General features: G+C 33.7%; 3 long non-coding RNA genes across 3 annotated transcripts; 2 read left to right on the top strand and 1 right to left on the bottom strand.

Annotated features, from left to right (window-relative positions):
- Positions 1-9214: 9214 nt before the first annotated feature.
- On the bottom strand, positions 9215-9752 carry LOC100867772 (uncharacterized). Its single transcript, XR_015292794.1, has 2 exons — positions 9616-9752; positions 9215-9560 (listed from the first exon to the last, which is right to left on the bottom strand). It is a non-coding gene; the product is annotated as an uncharacterized LOC100867772 (long non-coding RNA).
- A 3505-nt stretch (positions 9753-13257) lies between these two features.
- Positions 13258-15142, top strand: LOC105735545 (uncharacterized). The gene is made up of 5 exons (XR_015292795.1): positions 13258-13385; positions 13517-13661; positions 13904-14033; positions 14098-14377; positions 14555-15142. It is a non-coding gene; the product is annotated as an uncharacterized LOC105735545 (long non-coding RNA).
- Positions 15143-17358: 2216 nt separating this feature from the next.
- LOC116414447 (uncharacterized) lies at positions 17359-20190 on the top strand. Its single transcript, XR_015292811.1, has 3 exons — positions 17359-17517; positions 19451-19896; positions 20012-20190. It is a non-coding gene; the product is annotated as an uncharacterized LOC116414447 (long non-coding RNA).
- The last annotated feature ends 355 nt before the right edge of the window (positions 20191-20545 follow it).

Below are 20545 nucleotides of genomic sequence, written 5' to 3' on the forward strand. Positions count from 1 at the left end.
TCCGCCCTACTACGAAACATCCCCTCCCCCCCTCCGCGCATCCCTCTTCTGGCCGATTTTCCAACCCCTCGCCAAACCGCGATTGAACCCTTGTACACGTTAGTATGCGCATCAGAGGAATACATTTTGCAGACAGGCGGCGGTGCACGAGCCGGTGAGTGTAATATCGATAATAATTACGGCACTGGTAGCGTTTGCCGAATAACTAACCGGAGACAAGATTTTGGTGAACATCGTAATCGAACTCGTTGACAAAAGAGACTCTTTCTTTTTTTAATAGGTCTCCTCATTGAAAATTTTTCTTCCTCGTTGAATTCGGATACGCGAAATGATCGTCCCTTCGCCGCAATAGATTCAGAGCTTAGATTTAAGCTACACGTATCGTTGCATCACTTTCTTAAACGTGTTTTCTTTGCAATAATAACATTAGTTCTAATATACAGAAAAAACTACTTACATCCCATATTATCCCGATTCATTTTAATAAAAGACTCTCGCATTTTAGCCAAAACAAAGTAACAAAACCTCGATACACTCCATCATACATATTAGATCCTTTATACGATCGGAAAGAACCAACCGACAAAGAAGAAAAAAAAAAAAAAAAAAAAGAAAAAAACGCCCGACTAAAAAGGAAAGTATCAGCGTACAAAAAGACCAAGTCTCGCATCAAAAGCGTATACATATGTATATACATATTAACCAAAGTCGGCCGCTTCGTTTGCAACGCGATGCGCGCGCCCCGCGTTTGAGGAAGCGCGGAACGAGGAAGAGAAGCCACGAGGAGGAGAGCCGCCTTGAAAAAAGAAGGGGAGGAGAGAGAAAAAAAGAAAGCGAAAAACCGACCGATAAACAAACCATACCGCTCGGATCGCGGCCGCTTTAATCTTTCTTTCGAGGCATCATCGGCCGCCTTTTGCGGCATTCAATGAAAAGGAGGAACGGGCTGGGGCCCTCCGCTTTCCTTCCCCCAAATCCAATCCCCTTCTACCCCTCCACTCATTATGGCAACATGCGGTAAGTATACTGGTGTTTAAGTCTCGCTGGTACCCCTCGAGCCAGGGGTTGGTTGCACGGTTTGAGGGTATGGCATTAAGTTATACACGTATATTCGTGGCCCTGTAAAAAGTGCCATAGATTGGATACCGTAGGCTGGAACGTGAAACGCGGCAAGCGTGCGCGCGAGCTATGCTCGAAGGTCGGAGGGACAAGGACAGGATGGAAGAGCATCCCTTATTCTGCGGCGGCTCGTTGTACGGCTCGACGCATCCGAATACTCTCACTCCCCTGATCCCGGGGATTCCAGGTGGTTTCTGACTCCCTTCCCCCTCTCCCCCTCACGCTCACTGTACGCCCTCTCGAAAATTAGGTAGCCCGAATCCACAGCTGCGATTCGCAACAACGTCGAAAGGATCAAGGATACCGGCGCGCGGATATCTGCTGCGATTCTTTCTTTCTTCTTTTTTTTTTTCCAGACGTTTTCAAAGATATTGTTTCGTGATAACGTAACGACAGTTGCGAAAAGATAAAGGAAAATGAAGTTGTTTAAATTTCAGATTTAAATTCGATTTGAACGAAAGTTAACAATTTAATTGACGTAACGAAATAAAAGGATTTTCAATTCTTCGTTATGTTGTCTCGAAAATAGTTGTAAATGGTACTCTGTTTCTCTTCTGTTAAGAGAAGCTTCTAACCAGATACACCCCATTGCTGGCAAATTTTAGCCATTGTCGCGTCCAGTGGGGACTCGAATCCAGGTAACTGGGAATCCTTGTCGACCCGGTCAGGTCAGGTAGTTGGAAAAAAACCGGTGTTGGTCCGCGCCGCCCAGAGATAATCCATGTAGCCACGGTGGCGGGACTTACTTGCCCCCTCCTCTTCACTAGCATACAGTGGCCAACCCCTGTAAGAAGCAACGATACCGCGGCTGAAAAGCCGCTGCGAATAACGTGCTTACGCGCGATCATCCGACCGCGATCCTCAACACCCGTGACAGATCAAGCTGCGCGCGCCTCTTTCTCTATCTCTTTCCTTTCTTCTCGCCGCTCCTTCTCCCCTCTGGATGAATCGAGCATAAGCTGGCCGCGTTAAACAGCGAGAGAACAGCGGCTGGGCCTAAGTACAGCGACGTTGAAGGTGGAATCTCTTTTTCCAGGGGGGCTAACAATACAGTGTAGATTACTTTTCAGAATGGGCGGTGTGACGTAAACGCGGACACTCCCTTCTCACGAACAATCGTTGTGTTTGCCGACACAATTTCCACGGATTAAAATCATAAGAGCAAGAAGGATCGGTTAGGATTTTTTTCTTCGCCAGTTGTGGATGGCTGAATTTCCGCCGCTCTGCGTCGGGGATTTTCGTGACCGCTTCACTGAAGTTTGACTATTTGAGAGGTGGGTCATGAGTTTTCTGGGAAAAAAAGGAGAATAAGACAGAGATAAAATGGTCGGCCAATATTAGTTGGATCGATTCGATTCGAGCTTTTTATTAAAATTTTATTCTCTAATTTCTACATTCCCGAAACGAACAGACAACCATATCATTCCTTATAAACTTTCTATATACTTGCTTTCAACGTATCTTTCACGTATCCTTCCAATTTAAGCATCAAAAAAAACATCTCTATTCAATTTGTCCTACATTTTATCATTTCCATCGTAACCCGTATAAGGTTCACAGAAAGAAAAAAAAATGAGAGTACACACACACACGTCTCGTCTTTTCAAATTCCGAAAAGTCGAGGGATCCAGATTTGACCGCGATCGAAAGTCAAAGGCATATTCGATCCCCGGCCGTCGGCGGACAGCGGACGGATTCGATATCGGGTCCTGATGAAGGCTTCTCGAATGTCGTGTCAGCCACTCTTGGAACTGAGAGGGAAGAGAGGTAGAAATAAAATAGAAAGGGAGATCGAGAGCGGGGAGGCCGCATTCCTAGACGGCTTACCGGTCGGTTATCGCGGCAGCCATCGCTCGTCTTCTCATATCCAAAGGTGGCGGATTTGTTTCTTCCTCTTATCCGACCCTTAAGCAGAGGCTTTTGCGCGGGGGTGGCGGGCCGGTGGTACAAAGGCACCCTAGGGACGCAACAACGGTATCATCTTCGGAAGGACGGAAAGCTACCGAATTTTCGAATCGTTCGAACGTGTCGGTTCGAATTTTTTCCGGGCTCGTGGCCACGTCCCATGGATATGAAGCTGTCTCGCGTCCCATTGTTTGAAGGCTCTCGGCTTTCGAATCTTTTTTTTCTTTTTTTTTTTTTTCATAGTAAAATGCCGAAATGATCGAATTAATTGAAGGAAACGTTTGGAACATTGACACATCTGAAAAAAAAAGGATATCGTTAATAATTTCTATTCTCCATTATAATCATAATTATGCGACACCGTTATTGTTTATTTTATAAAAGAGGAAGGAAATTGGAGATGGCACATTCGAGATATTAAAAAACTTCGCATAAGGGTCTCGTGTTACGTAAACGATCGAGAAGAGAAAAGTCAATTCGCGAATATTTATGATGCAACGATTACAAGGAATAACAGCGAAACGAATCGGGGAACGGTCCCCCTGGATTATGTCCCCTTTTTGCTATTATAGGGAACTACCCATGCATGAGGTATTATCATACAAATATAATCCCCATACGCCCTTACGCGAAATAATATTTGTCCCGATCGTCGTACGACCAATTATCTTAACTTCCGTGATATGTCAACCCTTATACGTACATGTTTACACTTATGTGTATATATATATACACACACACGAATATAATGTGTACGCAGAAAAGTTTGACATAAGTACTTTTATTATTCGACATTGGGATAAGTAGTGACGATTTTCTCAAAAGTTCTGATTGAATCGTAAATAAAACAATCAATGGTTCATATATCATTGAAATATATAGAGAATATTCTTTTTAAATAAATATTCTCTTTCTAATATTATCTCCTTATTTCCTTCTTTATGTAAACGTGATTTTAACATATTTTCCTTTTTATTAATCCTTAAATATCAAAGATTACGAAACCAAGAAGATTCAATACTTTTGGACCGAGCGCATGATAAAAACAAAATTTCTTCTTAAAGGAAAAAACTCCACGTAACGCAACGATTGCTAAGCTTAAGCCGCGAGAATGTATGAGGCCCCATAAAATGCAGCTCGAGAACAGAAAGAATCTGTTGGAGAAGGATCAATTGGGGTATATATATATACGTGTTCACTTATAGGGAATCGCGATAACACAGCGAAACCATTCTCGGTTTCCCGACTCCTACGAAACAGTTGGCCCCCTGATTGGTCATCTCTGTGTGATCGAGCACGTTACACATCGACGTTGTGTCGAGCAACGACACGCGTTCTCCGTTTCTCTGTCCACGGGTTCCGCGCGGTCAAACGGCCCGTGAAAATCTTCTAAATCAATTTCTGCGCCGGCATTTATCGAGTCGCGTCCCTCAATCTCGTTGGATTTAGGATGAAAACGAATGACCTTCGACTACTAGGATCGATAGTCCTCTCCTACGCGGATATCGGCTTGGCTTCTGCATTTGTCTCGATGGGGAGGGAAAAACGTCGGCCCAAACTCGATTTCGTCTAAATCTACCGCCCTTACGTCCTTTATACCGCCCCTGGTTTAACATCTTTATCGTAATTTTCTTGATTGCCCGCCGCGTTATCGCAGGAATACAACCTCGAATATTTTACGAATAAAAATTCGATAATAGTAATTGGTGGTATTTTTCAAGATATTTGTCGGTAGATTGAAATTTAGTTATCCTTTATGATAAATAGGAGGATGTGTTTTCGAGATCAATAAGATAAGCTATTCAAAAAAGATAACTTTTACAATAATTGTGGAGTTGTTATAATTTCTTTGACGCTATTAATATAAAGCTTTTTTGGCTCTAGATACTCTATCTTCTATTATCATCTATTTCATCTAGTGTAATATAATTTGAAAAGATAGTACTTCAAAAATCGAATTCAGAAATCGAATCGACAATTTTATCAAATTCAAGTTTCGTTCCAATGATAGGAACAAGATCATTTACGTCATTTCAATTAAAAACGAACTTTAATTACAATTATTTTAAGTAGATTCTTAATGAAACATCCTAATAACTAGTTGACTCGACAACAAATAAAATATCTATCCAAATATCTTAAATGTCACCAATACAATACAATAAAACCACCTTTGTGTACACAACAATACAGAAGCAAAGCAAACGTATATACTAATAATCCCATTACCTCGTATTCACTCCACAGTCCACGATTTTTGGCTTCCTCCATGCCAACCGTTATCAAAGGGACGTCCAAGCAAGATTTAATTAAGAATTCTTCAAACTAGACATCCGAGCAGGATTTCGCGCGGCCCCCTCTGCCCCCGATATATCCGAAGAATCAACGTCAGAACGCCAGAAACGAAACGTCAGGGCACGACGGCGCACCATGGCGCGGAGGATACAGAAAGGAAGGACAAGAGGAAGACGAGACATTGGAAGGTTCGCGTTTCGAGCCGGTAGCACGAACAAGCGTCCTCTTGGCCTCCTCTCGGCACCGGCAAAGCATTCCTCGTGTCAGAACTTCACAAAGATCCTCCGGTTAACAGAGAATCGAGAGACTAAGAAGGAGAGAAAGACCAGCGGGATACTTCGACGAGGGGCTACTGGTTTCTCCGCGAGATTCTTGATGAGAAAACGCGTGGTTTCGTTCCTTCGTCAAAAAGTCGCTGCATGCTCCCGTACGATTCGTAAGAGCGTCACAGCGTGAGTTTTGTGCCCTCTATCCACGATGTGTCCGTATAAATTTCAGCGACGTTTCGTCGGGGTCCTGGAAATATACTTCTGGTAAGAAAGAGAGGAAGAAAGAGAGAGTAAAAAAGAAAAAGAAATTACGGGAAGTTGAGACGATCGATGGATAGATTTGTAATTTTGGATCGTAGAAGGAGAAATTTGAAAGCGTTAATTTATTGGAATAATGCAAAGATTAAGTAGTAATAGTATCAAGAAATATCGGAAGATGTTATAAAAATGGAGGAAATATTGCTCACTATATAATAGTATCACGTCGCTTTATTCTATCTCCAATTTTTAAATTATGAATCGTAAAAAAAACGTTTTTTTTTTTATTTCATATTTCATAAAAAATGTTTGTGTTCTTTCGCTTCTTACGATCCAATGAAGCGAGCATAAAATAAAATAATAAAAAGAGAAACCGCCAATTCTGAGAATATTTACCTTCTCGGATGCATTCATTCCGCAATGATTATATCATGTAATAAGTTATATTATCTTATTCGTAAATATAAAACTTTCTATAAACGAGTTTTTCCATTTTCATGATTGTAGAAAGTAGCCAATCTGCATTTCTTTTACAAAACTTCTTATGAGGCACAATATCTATGTATGAAGAGAAGTAAGATTATTTTTCATTATTTTATATACATAGAGAGTAATAATTATTCCTCATCGTTATGTAATGAACACGGTATATAAAATGTAAGACTTTAAAAACGAATTTAGATTTTTTCATCCGTAATAAAGATCGTTTTCATATGAACATTCAAAGTGATCGGTGAACAAAGTAAAATTATTTTCTACTTTTTCATCAATAAGATTCATCCATAATGAAAACAATGGCAAGTCTAAACTTAACCAATGACAAATAATCAATTCATAACATACAGTTTTAGTGCCGTATAATCGTGCATATCCGAAGTGAAAAGTCTAAATTCGTCTTAAATCAATCCAATACTCACGAATTCAATCATTGTACAAATATTTATCTATAAATATTCTAATTTTCATCATTCCTATGTGAATAAATTATTCAGAATATAGAATATTCAAAATTAAAAAGTGTAAATTCGCCTTAAGGGAGCAACTTCTCCCGTGTCCGTAGAATATGACAATAAGATCGGTCAGACCGGTGACAGGGGTGGTTCGAGTTCTCGTGTGTTACGTGTACTACGTGGAAAGGGCGAAACACACTGGACAAGCCATTCCAATGCGAAAGAAAGAGAAAAGAAACGGACAGACGGACCACCCCGTCTGCCGGCGATCATGTCTCGATCACGTAAACTAGCCGCCCCCTCATCCATCATGCCTTCGTCGTACATTGTCATGTGTGACCAGCCCGATCTCCTTTTTCTTCCTGCATCCTCTTCCTCTTCGTGCTCCTCGCCTTTCAGCTTGTTCCTCCGTCTTGTTCCGCCAATGGTGTATCTCGTGTCGTGGACTCGAGATCTCGGTGCAAATTGGCAGGGAAAAACAAACGGCGAGACCTGGCCAGGCCGACGTAAACGTACCGATCAGGGGTGGCCAAGGTCTCAAGATTCATAATTAGAGTCAGCGTCGTCTCGTGCTGCTGGCTGCATCGTTCTGTAACGAGGATTAGAGAAATTGATTTATGTGTATATTTTTCCCCCCCCCCCCACTTTTTGGAAGAAGGATCTGCGTCAGAATAGTACGTGTCAGTTGTCATTCCGTTGGAAATTTGAATTTAACATTCAATACGGTAAATTTTATCCTGTCATCGGTTATGTCGTATTGAAAGGTAAAAAAAAAAGTTGTATACAAGTCGAATATTAATGAAATTCGTAATATAATTGATTAATTTATGTGAATAAGAATGTTATATCAATCTAAAAGAATTGATAAACATCAATTCTCTATTTAAAATATCATAATTCAATAAATGAATTCTTATAAATCACTTTTTTATTTTTAAAATGTATTCTCGTATTTTTAAAGATAAATTATTTTTCAGTACAATCAGAAAATAAAGCATACATCTCTGGACAATGTGTTGTTATTGATGTGTATAAATGTTAACAATTTAATGATATATTTCAATTCAAGTTATTCAAAACGAATAATTTACCGGGAAGATTTATAATTGTATGCATGCACCATGTTCTAGTCTGTTTTCAATCTTTAGATTACATAGTCTGGTCACCCCAAGCTGGACAGTACATTGCTAATTGCTGATTGATCGTTTCTGAATAACGCAATTAATTGAACGAGAATCCTGTTACTTGTACAACAACCTTAAAAAAGAAACAAAAAAAAAATTAAAAATTCTTCATTTGTATTTTTCTTATTAATATATATTTTTTTCTTTGATATCTTCTAACAATTTCAAAAACAAATCATTTTAAAAACAATAATAAGAGATAAACATCTCGATACAATATAATTTTTATGAAAAAAATCAATGAAGCATTTAATATAAAATAATTAAAACTTACAAAGAGCAAAGTTTCTATCTTATCCATAATTACATCTTATTCAAATCTTCCAATCATTAATATCCCAATCTCAAAACTTTGCCACAAGCACAACAATATGAAAATTATTATATTACACAACTTTAAAAATCTCTTTTAAAAGAGAAGTCTCTGTGCACAGAGAGAGATATCGAGAGACTTGAGTACCGATGCAGCGGTCGATCACACAAAGGGTGAGAAACGAAGGGCAGAAAACGAATAAAGGAGCTTCCCCGACTATGGCACGTGCGAAGGCTGCGAGCCGCAAAAGAGGCGGCTTATATTATTATAACCGTGGGCAGGTGGGCGAGGCACTCTATTGGCAGTGCTAACGAGGGATCGGTAATTATTACCCACGACTTAACTCCTAGCTGCTCGTGCAAAGACCTTTATTGTAATCGCTCACCCTTCGTCCTTTTCTTCTTCCGGAACGAATCTAGTTTGTGGGAATCCTATAACATGACTGCGGCTACCGAATTAATACGCATTACCACCACGCGTTTCCTCTATTTTCACCATTTCTTTTCAGAAATTTTAAGAACGAGCTAGAAATGGGGATTAAACGCTACTGCTTGAGATAATTGGATATTGATAATTGGATCTATTACTGTAGATTTTTGGTAATGTTGGAAATTCTTGATATTTTTTGAGAACTTTTTATTATTTTATTATTTTCATAGTAACTTTTTTAATTAAAAATATAATCAAAATTTTAACCAATATTTATTTGGTTAAAAAAGATTAAAATTATTTTAATAAGTCATTTTAATAATATATTATTCAAAGCATTAAATAATTGCAGTTAATTGTTGAAGTTATATGAAGAATTATGAATAAATTTGAACATTTTAAATAAAGTTATCATTTAAAGTAACATTATTAATTTTAACTAATTAACTTTTCTAGTTCTATATAGAAATATAAAGAAATATAAAGAATGTATATATTGTGAAATAAAATAATATTGAATATCATTTTTAATCATTTTTAAATATTTATAGTTTTACATTAATAATTCTTGAATTTTGATTTAATCTGATATTATATACAAAATTTGATTATATGATTTATTTGAATTCATAAAAAATTGAAATCATTGCTGTATTGAAATATATATACTTACATATGATAGTAATTTATTTTTTATTCTATAAAAATGATTATTTCATATTGAATTCCGTGCACGTGTTCAGAGTTTGTCGTATGCCAAGTTCGCAAGTAAGCGGGTCAAACACCGTATCAGATGATTTTCACGTTTTGATGGAGTTGTTGACCCTTGTAAAGGTACCTGCGTGCTGCTACGATTACACACTTTCAACGCGTTAGTGTGAATGTATGTCTACCTGTCCGGTCAAGGTGGACGATCCATCATCGTGTCAACGGAGCGTTACACCGTACGACCAAGAATTTCTAACATCTTCCCCTCTTACATATACTGGGTGTTCCATGTTATTTTATCGAAGGAATATTTCACTTGCTTCTGAAATATTAAAAAATAATTCAGACAAAGATTGAATAGTTTTTCAAAAGAAACATAATACGTAATTAATTATTTTTTTCACAAGTTCAGTTTTGTTTTCTTAAATAAAATCACGTATTTTTTAACGCATAAATAAATGTAATTCTGTATAAAAAATTATTAATTATTTATAATAATTTTAAATATATCAAAAAATATAATTTAAGAAAAAATTATACTTTATGACAATTATATTATTTTTATGTAAGACACCCAATACATTTATTTCCCATCGGATTCAAACATTTTTTTGAAGCAAATCAGATAAATAATAATAGAATATCAAGAGATAAAACAAGTGCAAAAGATAGAAGAAAAAAGTAAGATATTTAAAAAAAAAATAAAAAAAATACAAATCTCAGTATCGTTAAAAACTATTTTTGTAAAAAAAACCTAAATTCTAAATATAAAATCAGTTAAATATTTTCAATAGTTTAAGTTTCCAAATTAATTTAATCATAAAATATTTTGAAATTACAAATAATTCTTTTCGTCAACATCGTTTTTCAATTTTACCGTTCACTATTTCCAATGTATTTTTCTTTTCATCCTAGAGATTTAAGAACAACACAGGAAGCATTTTTCAATTTTCGGTTTCTATTCGGAACCCAAACGGATAATCACTTGTTTAGGACCCGATCCTTGTGTTCTTGTTAGACAGCAAAGAATCCGGCGAATTAACGTAAATCCTTTTTAAATAATAAACCTCTTGTTAAGTGTAATGAATCCATAGAGAATGAAAATGAGAAGTAGAGGGTGCTAAGGTACCTATTGTTGAGGTTAGGAATGACTGACCAATGATGGGACAGTGAAAACCGAAAAATAGGCCAAGACTTTAGGTCGATACTCGTTGCTCGATGCTTAGCTTCGTTATTAGCTAGGACTTGGATATTTGGATACCCTTAATCCCTTTTCTACGATTCCATCGAGTCTAATCTACCTGACTGAGCAGTGACAAATAATATCAAGTTGCCTGCCTCGACGCCAGCGCTACACTGGACCCACTATCTGATTTTAAAGGACGCGCCAACGAAAGATGATCTTCGGTTGACAAAAGGTGTCGAGTCCGAACTTGGATCGTTGGTTAGAACTTTTTCACTGAAATCGGCAGCATCGTTTCATAAGAAAAAGTATAAAGCCGTCTAGGACTATTTTTCTGATATTTGTTTGCGTACATTAGGTTAGGTTAGCCTAGTAACAAAGAAGCTTTTCACGAAGATACAAAATTTCCATAGAAATGGAATATTATTGTACTTTTTTGCGAACAAAAAGAATTTACATAACATCAATTCTGAAAAATGTTTTGAAAATCAGTTTGGAATTATTTCATGTTAGAGTATGAGAAAAAAAATTAATAGAAGTATTAATTTATCTTAATTTGTAAAAGGTATTTTTTTTTAAATTTTTTTTTTTGCTCATGAAATGCGATGGTTGCCTTATTATAATTTATATCATTTACATATTTATATATAAATCTAAATCTATCTAATTAATAATATTATCGTTAAATTCATGTTGAATCAGAAATGACTCGGATCAAGATTTAAAATATAAAATTATAATTTTGTAAAATATAATTTTCGATAAAATCTGAATCGACGAAAATGAAAATCGTATTAAAAAGAAGAAAAAAATTGTGATAAAAAAAATAATCTTCATATGCTTTGATAAATCTTCTTTCCTTATTATTTAGAATCAATTGAACATCAAGCCAGTTACATATATATATATATATGAAATACATATTTATGTACATATATTGATATGATTATATTATATACATATAAATTCGATAAAACGAAAGACTCAACAAAAGACAGAAAAGAAGAAACATACATGGCAGCAACTGAGAAAAATCCATCGTTGAAATCCTTTTCGAGTCAGTTCGATGAGAATATAGAAACGATACGCAAGAGAGATCGACGAATACAGAAGAATCACGAAGGGAAAGAGAAAAAATAGGAGCCAGTTCAACGAGTTCTAAGACGGTGGCGGCCTTTAAAAGATTCCAGATGCTTTGATGTTCGCCGCACAGCACTCCGCTCTGATCCATGTTGGAACGAGCGAATACCGAAAGATCGCTGGAAGATCATGAACAGAAAAGAATTGCATGCAAACATTTCTTACTTTTCACTGTTCACGCAAATTTTCATAATTTATAATTAATTAATATTCAATAATATCTCTTAATTATATTCTTATTTTTTATTCTTCATCTTTTTTATAAGAAAAATTATAATTTATGTGTATCAAAGAAAGAAAAGCAAAATGTTATTTCATAATATTTTTCGGAAAATATTTCGTAATAATTGATAATTATATTAATGGTTTGATCGTCGATATAATTGAACAAGATTTTTCTGTGTAATGTAAATGTAATTTTGCTAAATAACATTATCGTAACGTTCGATCAATTGCAAGAAGAACATCAATACTCATTAATGTTTGGTGCATCGGTATTCGGATCGTTTCAAACAAAGATTTTAGTGACTGGGTCGGTAACCATAAAGGATGACTGTACAGTGAACGTGCAGATTTATCAAAAATGATGACCATGCTGAGACCACTGGTCACAGAAATCAAGATTCTACAATGTATAAAAAGAAATTGTCATAGATGACTAAAAAGGAACAGATATAGTGTTATTTTAATAAATGGAATAATTTTAAGGTTAAAGTGAGAAATATATAATATCACTTTAGAGAGTTATTCTCAAGAAAGATGAAAGTAGTTGATTAATATCCTAGTAAGATGCATTCATTTAATAATTATTAATTTTTAGCAAAAACTTTTAAATTTCAGAATTATACAACAAAGAAATCAATATTTTAATTTTGAATCTGAATCACATTGTACTCACAAAATCGTCAATTCTCAGCTCGAATGATCTAGGCGTGTGCTTTCGAGGACTTTTCACCAAAAATGAAGTGTTCATCGATACTCTTCTGCTGACAAATGTGTGCATTGTCGATGAATAGCGTGCTTCCAGCTTTACAATTACATCGTTACTTGGCTGTTCAATATAGGACGAGAGAAACCGGGACACTTTTCATCCATGGATACCGGTCGTTTTGAAAAAATGGATCGTTGAATGCCCGTAGATCCTTTTTACGCTCACGGTTCTTCCCTACAGAATTGCTGGTTTCCTATTTTCGTCACTGGCGAAAACTTTTCTCAATGACTATACGAGGAACCTCGCTGAATGTATGTAAGTATCCTGAACGACGTATCCATGAACGGGTACACCTGTAGCTACTGCTACTATTCTCGAAATAATTCCAACTATAATAATAAGCCTTGAGCCAAAACGAACATAAGGATGACGGCCCATTGACTCCGTTTTTTGTACGATTCAATAGAAACGAAACGAATTGTGCAGCCACGATGAATCGGCATAGTAGCTCTCTCTAGAGGTTAGTGGCTTCATGAATGAAGATGTCGTTGCTGCTCATAGAGAAATAACATCGAGTCGATCCTATGGTTGTCCATAAATTATGTCTTCCACTTCATTTCTCTATTTTTCAGGATATCTCATCTATTGATGGTTGGTTGTTTACCTGTGCAACTGGAATAAAACTGATCGATTTCGAAATTGTAAAGCAATTTTATATCATTTTGTCAATTGAATTTACAGAATAATTTTTTGAATTGTGAATTATAGATTGAAAATAGGTTAGATTACAGATGACATATAGTGCATATATATATAATGCTTCATATTACAGAAATTTATTTCTTTGTTATTTTTCGTATCGTATGCAATGTTATTGATGTGGTATCGTTAATACTTTTCACAATTAAAATTTAATAATAAATATATATAAGAAAATAAATAATTTCTGCGAATGTATCAATTTAAATGTAAAAATGGTAAGTAAATACAACGATAAGTGATATGAAATGATAAGTAAATACATCAAATTTCATGCACTATATTTTTTAAAATTATATTTTTCTAATATAAAATCGTAAAATCGTAAAAATGCTGCAAAAATTTTCGATTTTATATTAGAAAAATATAATTAGTTATAAATAAAGAAAAAGTTCTCAAATATTTTTTATCATAGTAAAACATTGATATATTATAACACTTATATTTTGATTTCTTTTAGCTAAGAAGTTCCTTAAAACATCGATATACGTAAGTTAACGTAACAAGGAAAGTCATAACGTTTAACTCCCCGCGAACAAAACAGTCTGTACCCCAATATCGATAACTACCCAATTGTGCGGGCTCCAGAGGTTCGTTTCTGATATAATCAGGGAATACGCAGGGGGTGCTACTAATTGTAATCGTATAATACAGTCGAGGGGTGACGAGCATCGCAAAGAATTGATTCTGGTTACGTTAATATAATCAGAAATTCAAGACCCGCTCGTCTCTTTCCTTATGAAATATGTACCATGGGAGATGTTTGTATTCGCATCTTTTTATTGACCATCCAACGATCATGAAAACTCATGCAAATATTTCTCGCGCCTCAGAATTTTTAGATAAATTATGAAGTTTTTATGAATATGAATAAGAAAAATGCTTTTCTAGCAATAAAAATTATAATGCATTTCATCTATTGGAACTAATAGAGGTAAGCATATATTAATTATATTTTAATTCATATACAAGCATCTCAATTCTTCTAATTGTTAATTCAATCCTTTTGCCAAATTATTCACGGAAATTCTTAACTTATAAATTCAACAGCTCTTATATCTTTCAGTACAAATAACAGTATAATATTAATATGATATACTTTCTATAATAGAATTGCAATGAAATGAGAGCAGTTCAGCGGCAATGTATTGAATATCAAGAGATAAGAATAGAAGAAAGAAAAAGGATTGGTAAGCATCGGTGATCTATTGCAGAGAGAATCTGTGCGCTTAAAAAATGAGCAAGATCGCGCTCGCTTGAAAAGGCATCCATTGACTTTCCTTTCAATGGCCCGTTGCAACAAAACGAGCATGCGATATCGGTGCGGCAATGAAGTGGAGACCATGCGTAATCAATCAGTTTCATAGAAGCATGGAGGCCCGACGCGTTAATATCCAGTAGAAAACTATGAATATATACGCAGCTACCGACAAACGAAGATTCGGTCGAGTGTAACGCGTAAGATGAATATTGGACAGGCCACGAGTAGATATATGTGTTATAATATGCTTCCTATGCTGGATAGATATAACATATTCATAGCTGACTGGATGAGAAGCGCGCATATGCATCTATACAAATGGTTTCAGAATTATAATATTTAACACAATTTTATAATGATAAAAATTTTGGATAATAATGTATCGAGAATATTTTTGTGGAATGGTTATGAATAATAATCAGAAAGATTACGTATGTATTACGATTTTACTTTATTTAATGATATTAATCATTTTATAATTACATCATAGATCATTTACTAATAACAATAAATTAAAACTTATATAGGTATCCTTAAGGATTAATTAATAAAATTTTGAATTAGATAAAAAGTACTCCTATCTCCGTACTTCAGAGAATTATTAATAGGCCTGTATTTTTGAAGCACTCTATACAATATATATATATACTACATATATGTTACGCCACTGACGAACGCATTGTGCTAGCGTAGCGAGTAAACGAGTCACGCTGCGTCACGTTCTGGCCCACCACCGCAGCAGCAGTAACAGCAGCAGCCCTTCTCCTTTTGTACGAACACCCCGCCGCTTTTCAGCCCGGCCTGAATTACGTTACGCCGCTTTACTATCGGCCAGTTTATATTCGAGGTTTATGCGGACCTCGGCTAGATACACGTGAATAGCGTTTTAATCGAATCGCGCCACAGCCGCGTAATGATATTTGCTCCCTTCCTTTACCGAGCTCTCGACTCTATATCATGGAGGAAGAATCCCTTTTTATTTTTTTTTTTTTCTTTTACCGATTTATCTTTGTTTTTCAACATTTGTTTGTTTTCTGTTGATTTGTTTGATGGAAATAGAAGCCTTTAACAAGTCTGTACATTGAATTTTGAGCTTTCCGGTTGGATATGATCGTAAATTTGATTTTGAAAGTGCTGAAAGTGCATAATTTTCTTTATTTATTGATACTGATATAATAATTAAAAAATATAAAAATATATTTATAGATAATTTCATTCGTTTTTTATTATGATATTATTGAAAAAAATATGTATTTCAAAGACTTTAATATAAACGACATATTAATTTAACAAATACCAATATTTAAATTTTCAAAATATAAATATATTCATAATCATTTTACTTACATGCACATAGTCTTCCAACTTTATTTCAACTACTCGACATGTCAATTTACTCGCGTACGAAAAGTGAATCGAATTTTGTGCTCGAGGATAGAGATGAAAACTCTTGAAATATTCGCACATGCCTGCTCATAACTTAATGGAGTTGACAAGTCGTCGACGAGAATGATGGACTGCGTTGGATCGAGGGGTTTCTCGCAACCCCAACGCGAGGATAAAAACGGATTCGCCACGGGCAGCTGTGGCGGCGCTACTATGCTCGCCTTCTAGCTCATTTTCCTCCTCTTTACTTTTGGGGGAAATCAACTCTCTCTCCCATCCGCGTAATCGGTTTTTCTGTTGTGCCACTTAAACAAGACAGCATTTGCGCACATGCGTGTTTTACATGAGATCCGTATCCCGAATTATACGTGGGACGAACCCTTGTCGGAACTTCGAGAAGCGAAAACCACTTTGTTATATGGCCGTCAAAATTTTCATTCATATTCATTTTATCTCGTCACGGTTCTTTAATGCTGTACAATATTCAAAATATAGCTATGAACTGTAAGATATATATAAGAAGACATAAGATTTTAGTGTTATCTCTAAAGTTATTTTGTTGAAATAATTTTAGAAATATTAAAACATATATGATAAATAATATAAAAAAAATGTATATGTAAAATATATGTACGTATTTAAAAATTATATTTCGTCACCTTCTCTTTTTTTTCCTCTTATTAACCACCTTAGATTGTCCACCTTAGATATTTTCATAGGTTATTATAAAGTAAATATAGACAAAGAGAGCAAATAATAAGACAAGGATGGAGATAGATTAAAAATTGTGAAATCAGCGCCATCTTCAGAGTGCCGTAAATGAAACATATAAAGAAAGGATAGAAAATAATTAGAAGAAGATAGAGATAGGATCAGAATTGACTACTAATGCCATCTCTTGAGTGTCAAAAATATTTCTTCAAAAATAGAGTAAGATAAAATAATAATTGAAATATTATAGACTAGATATAAATAATATAGATTGTGATTATAATAAAATATAAAATATAAAAATATATTTCTAAAAACACTCAAAAGATGACATTGATTTTTAATTTTTATTTTGTCTTCAGAAATTTTTTTTTTACATTCAAGAGATGGCGCTAATTGTCAATTCTTAATTTTTAGCTTATCGCTTTTAGAGATATTTTTAGTGCTCAAGAGATGGCGCTAAAAGTCACTTTTATTCAATCTCTATCCTCTTCTTTCTATTTTCTATCCTTTTTTATGTGTTTCATTTGCGGCACTCTGAAGATGGCGCTGATTTCACAATTTTTAACCTATCTCTGTTCTTGTCTTATTATTTGCTCTTTTTGTCTACATTTAGTATGTAAAATTAATTTTATAACGTTAATTTAAACACTTGTGACGATCTATGATCCGAAAATGTCTAAGATTTTTTTGTAATAAGAAGAAAAAAATTAATGGTTTGTACATTTTTATATACATATATATATTTTATATTCTATATTTCTATATTTCTATCGGCATTTTAGAATGCGATGATAATGTGGTAAAAATCCATAAAATTTTACAATTCAAATATTCTATGACATATGTATTTAATTTTAATAATTATAAATTTTTTATTTATCAAACTTACTGGTGAGTCAAAAATTTTTTTTTATTAATTGTTTTTCTAATATACTTAAATTATAAAATGTTTAATAAAAGTTACGTTATAATATGAAATCTAACCTAAAATAAATCTAAAGTAATAATAAAATAAAATTAGTAAAATCTATAAATTAAAATCTATAGTAATAATATAAATGTAAAAAAATAATTGATTAATTTTTATATTTTTATTAAAAAAATTTCAAATTTCATAGTTTTTCATATTAAATTCAAAATTATGAACTTTTATTATGCTACTTTTATTTTTCGATCAACATGTATTTCATAAGAATGAAATCTAATGAAATAGGAATAAACGTAGAATCTAACACTTGTCTTCAAAATACATGAGGTAATATGAGCAAGTTAAAAATGATTAAAAGATAATAATAATCAGGTTAACTCGTGCAACGATTACTTAATCAATCTGATTTTCAGTTTATTATGAAAATATTATCTGCATTATCTCGTTGTCATTGAATATCATAGCTTAAAAAGGAAAATGTTAGAAAATTTAATAAAAATGATGTAAAATTTATAATTTCAAGGTTGCGAATACACTCTCTTGCTAATGCTTGAGCAACCGGTTTTCTCGGATTCTACTAAATAGTCCGACAAAGTAGCATCTCTTTCCTGACCTGAATATAAAAAAAAAATAAAATTTCAAGCTTATTTAAAATTATAAACGTTGAAACGAATTATGAAATAAATCATTTTTATTTAAAAATCTGTAAAATCTTTCGATAAATCGAATTATAACAATTTATGTTTTTATGTGTATAATCTATATCTATACACCTATTAAAATAAATATATCTATAAATAAATAAAATAAATCTGTAATATTTATGTATTGATTGTAATTTTAGATTTATTTATCTTTAGACTTATTTGAACATTCTTTTCCAAAGTAGCATAATATTTAATATTGTATATTAACATTAAATCAGGCCGGTTTTATTTCACATTAGTTGCTCGGCAAAAGGGCCGAATTCACTTTCACAAACTGGTGCGAGTGAAGTGAAGGACTTTTTTTTCCGAAACGAAATCTCGTCGCACCTGAAAACATTGCCAATTCGAATATATTGATTGAATTTTTTCCACCAATAACAAATGTCTTTGTTCGAAAATTGAAACGTTGACGAATAACCTATAATGATGTGATGTGTTGAGTCGTGAGTAACATAACCTTCACCCTTGCCTCGTTTCACCGACTAGTCATTTCTCTTTCCATAGCCAACTAATTATTAACACTGTAGTCTTTCTAGTTGCTAGTCTTTAGATGATAATAGAATTACAAAAAAAGGGAAGAAGGAATTTTTTTCATTGTTAGTTTAATTTCTTTTATTCGATTTGTTTTTCTTCAAATGTTATTAGAGAAGAAATAACCTATTTAAAATTCCAGATTATTATATTATTGAAAAGAAAATGATGAGATTGCGGAAGAAAATTGTCAGATAAAATGTTTTATGTATTTAACACGTTTTTTCGACCTCACATTTTTTTTCAATACAATATTGTTTTAATTCTTATGAGTTTTAGATATGCCGAATTTGATTGTACGACTTATCAAAGAGTTATTAAAATAAAAATATACTTTCAAATTCCTAAAATTTAAATAGCTATATTTCACAAGAACTTTTTTATTTAATTTTTTATGCAAAATATCTCTGTTTCTCGCTTACTAATAAAAAAATTAAATCATATATATCATATCAATATATTAACGAAATATATTTTCAGATTCAAGAAATCGGACAATAGTGTACACAAATAGTATACACAAATCAAAAGATATAAATGAAAAAAGAAAAAGAAAAAGAATCGAAGAAAATCACGTAACGCGTTGTAGTGTTATTTAACCTCGATTAAACGTGTTCTTTTGCATCGAACCACCGAGTCGATTCGCACGATATCCATAGTCATTTCTTTTCCGGCCAGTCGTGGTATCAGAACTTTCACGCTCGAAATGTTGGCCAGCCATTGCGAAATCAGATGATATTTACACAACCGTGCCGACTTTTCTCACTCGTTCGCTTTAATAAACGCGGACTAATTATCGTAGAAATTGTAACTATTATAATACTTCTTGCCGGAAGAATTACAGTTGGATTACATGTCAGATGGGTCATTAGTATTCCTCAAGGTCATGATTGTTGGATCATCGGAGTATATACTACACATGTTATGTAAGATAGATCTCGAGAGAGGGTGTATCTTGCCGCTATGCACATTTTAATTAAATACATCTATCATTCAATGCGTTTCGCAAATAAGAAATCCGAGTATGTGATTTATTTTTAGGAGATAAACTTAATTACAATGTTCAATGGAAATAAAAATCTATTTGACAAAACGGTTTTACAAGTGGAAAAATTTTAATGAGAAATTTAAAAAAAAAATTTTTGAAATGGATTTATGGTTGAGTTATTATTGTCTCAATAAAATGTGGATATTAAAGATTGAGTAATTGAACATTAAAATTTTTTTTCATTTTTGGTAATTTTCACGATTATAATTTGTTAAAAATCAAGTGAAAGTACGTGATGCGTAAATGAAACATTATATATAATATGATATGGTGTATATATTGTATATGTTACAAAGTAAGTTGTCAAAGTATAAAAAATATATTAGAATGATGGATACTTTACACAAGTTTATTACACAAATCATATGAATTAATATTTTTTTTAATTTTTATAAATAGCGACATAAGCTTTTTTAATTTAAAATTCAGAATTTATTGACACAATTACTGATTTTGTAGAGACTTCTGTTGTCAACTAAATGTGAATCCCTTTCACCAGCAATCTGCATGCTTATGTAATTCACTGC

The sequence above is a fragment of the Apis florea genome, unplaced genomic scaffold, assembly GCF_048593485.1.
Source record: "Apis florea isolate Af1SG1 unplaced genomic scaffold, ASM4859348v1 contig_3203_pilon, whole genome shotgun sequence".
In the NCBI taxonomy this organism is placed as follows: domain Eukaryota; kingdom Metazoa; phylum Arthropoda; class Insecta; order Hymenoptera; family Apidae; genus Apis; species Apis florea.